The sequence below is a fragment of the Cebus imitator genome, unplaced genomic scaffold (assembly GCF_001604975.1).
Source record: "Cebus imitator isolate Cc_AM_T3 unplaced genomic scaffold, Cebus_imitator-1.0 Scaffold125, whole genome shotgun sequence".
NCBI lineage: Eukaryota > Metazoa > Chordata > Mammalia > Primates > Cebidae > Cebus > Cebus imitator.
This window is the reverse complement of record NW_016107440.1, coordinates 5407938-5410429: the sequence shown is the minus strand read 5'-3', so window position 1 is coordinate 5410429 and position 2492 is coordinate 5407938. Positions and strand designations below refer to the sequence as shown.

Below are 2492 nucleotides of genomic sequence, written 5' to 3'. Positions count from 1 at the left end.
ATGATGGTCCGTCCACTTTCTCTTCCCACCCCCATTTATTTCCACCCTCTCCTCAGTCATACATGTGAATACCCCGACGACATCCCCAGGAGATAGTCACCTCTTGACAGTGCTTGCCTTGCAGGTACATTCCACCCTCTCAAGGTCAGACCTGTGAGAACACATACAAGCCCCAGACATGGGTTCAGCGCCATCTGCGCAGGAACTCTTGAGGTCTTGGATACCAGAGTGAAACCTAGAGAAAGATCTTGGCTCCTCCCCGCCGGGATGGTGTCCACCCGATCGCGACCGAAGCGGGGCGCTCCCCACCCGCTCCTGGTCCCCGCTTCGCTAGAGTGAGGTGGCGGCTCTTTCCCAACTGGCCGCTTGGTGGCGCTGCCGGCATTAACGGAGGGCGCCGCCGGGCCCCGCAGCCGCTGCAAGGAACGCCTGCGAAGCGCTTAGTGGAGAAGCGCTCTGTAGTGACTTCCAGGGGCCCACGGGCCTGCATGACTTGAACCCTACATTAGACGCAGATCCAGGCCTGGAGAGGCCTGTCAAACCCCCATACGGTGGATAGATAGTGCAGAAGTGGTGGCTGTCCATTATTCAAGGACGTGGTCCCTTCAGGTGATGGGATCCGCTCGTTTCCTTGGCTCAACAGTCCAGCCAGCCATCCTGGGCAACCTAACGAGACCCCATCTCTGCAAAACATGAATAAAATTAGCCGGGCATGGTGGCGGGCATCTGTAGTCCCAGCTACTCCCGGGGCTTAGGTGGGAGGACTGCTTGAGCCTGGGAGGTGCAGGCTGCCATGCGCCATGACCACACCCCTGCGTTCAAGCCTGGGGACAGGCAGAGACCCTGTCTCAAAAGTCTAGTAAGCACAGTGGCTTCTCTTTTCGTTGTTTGGTGAGCAGTGCATATTTGTGTAGTAAGCAAAAATGCAGGGCTCAGGGGCGTCAACAGGGTAGTGGTGGGTCCAAACTGTCCCCAACCGGATTGGGGTAGAGGAAAAAAAAAAAAGACAGAGCTGGACTGTATTTCAGAGCGGGAACCGTGGGAGGTCGTTGCTGTAAGATGCGGGAGACAGCGCTGGGAGCGGCTCAACCTGGGTCTCTGCCCTGAGTCCTGACCCGCCCCCAGCCTCTCAGTCGGTTTAACTGTGAAATGGGAACGCTGGCCGGGCGCGGCGGCTCACGCCTGTAATCCCAGCACTTTGGGAGGTCAAGGCGGGCAGTACACAAGGCCAAGAGATGAGCCGATCCTGGTGAACATGGCGTAAACCCCGGCTCTACTAATCATACAGAAATGAGCCGGCTGCGGTGGCGCGTGCCTGGAGTCTCCGCTACGCAGGAGGCCGAGGCAGGAGAATCGATCGAACCCGGGGAAGGCGGAGGTTGCAGTGGGCCGAGACCACGCCACTGCACTCCAGCCTGGTGATAGCGAGAGACTCCGTCTCAAAAAAAAAGAAAGAAAGAAAAAAAGAAATGACGAAGTGACTTGTGAACAGGGAACCGGACATTTGTACAACGCCCAGGGAACGTTCAAATATTACTTTCTGGGGCCGTGAGGGGGCGCCACGAGCGGGAGGCCAACGCGGAGCTCCACATGGCCAGGCGCCCTCTGATTGACAGGCCGTCCACCAACTGCCTTTGCCCTAGAGACTCGCGCCGTCTCGCGAGATTTCGGCTCGCGCTGGCCTAACGGTCCTCGGAGCCCGACGCGCCACCGCGCCTGCGGCTGAACGGTAGCCACAGCAGCGGCGGCAGTAGCAGCAGCGGCAGCGGTCTCTTCCCGAACGTCGGCCCCACAGGTGCCCGAAAGCCGGCACAGGCGTGTAGAGAACATGGCAGACGACGTTGATACTGAAGCAATGCTTGAGGCTCCTTACAAAAAGGTGAGAAAGAAACCTGTCGGTGAGGTTTCTGTATTCCTCAATTTACGTTACTGACGAAACTGCTGCTGAAATGTAAAGTAGGCTTCGCGGAGCCCTCCTGCTGTGTCTGATCACAGATGCATTGCGTGTAACTGACAACCGAAAATATATGCTACTGATGGGAAAAACAGCCGGGCGCCGTGGCTCACATCTCTAACCCCCGCCCTTTGGGAGGCCGAGGCGGGCAGATCACCTGAGGTCGGGAGTTCGAGACTGGCCTGACCAACATGGGGAAAGCCGGTCTCTACTAAAAATACAAAAACCTAGCTGGGTATGGTGGTGGGCGCTTGTCATCCCAGCTACTCGGGAGGCTGAGGCGGGAGATTCGCTTGAACCCGGGAGGCAGAGGTTGCGGTAAGCCGAGACCACGCCATTGCACTCCAGTCTCCAACCTGGACAACAACTCCAACTTAAAAAAAAAAAAAGGACTGGGCGCGGTGGCTCACGCCTGTAATCCCAGCACTTTGGGAGGCCGAGGCGGGTGGATCACGAGGTCAAGAGATCGAAACCATCCTGGTCAACATGGTGAAACCCCGTCTCTACTAAAAATACAAAAAATTAGCTGGGCATGGTG

At 57.3% G+C, this 2492-nt stretch overlaps 1 long non-coding RNA gene across 1 annotated transcript in view; it reads left to right on the top strand.

Moving 5' to 3' along the window:
* The first annotated feature begins 1704 nt into the window (after nucleotides 1-1704).
* The window catches only part of LOC108312521, a 23637-nt gene continuing 22849 nt past the window's right edge, over nucleotides 1705-2492 (top strand). The window contains exon 1 of the long non-coding RNA XR_001828674.2: nucleotides 1705-1879. This is a non-coding gene — a long non-coding RNA (uncharacterized LOC108312521). The remainder of the gene's footprint in view (nucleotides 1880-2492) is intronic.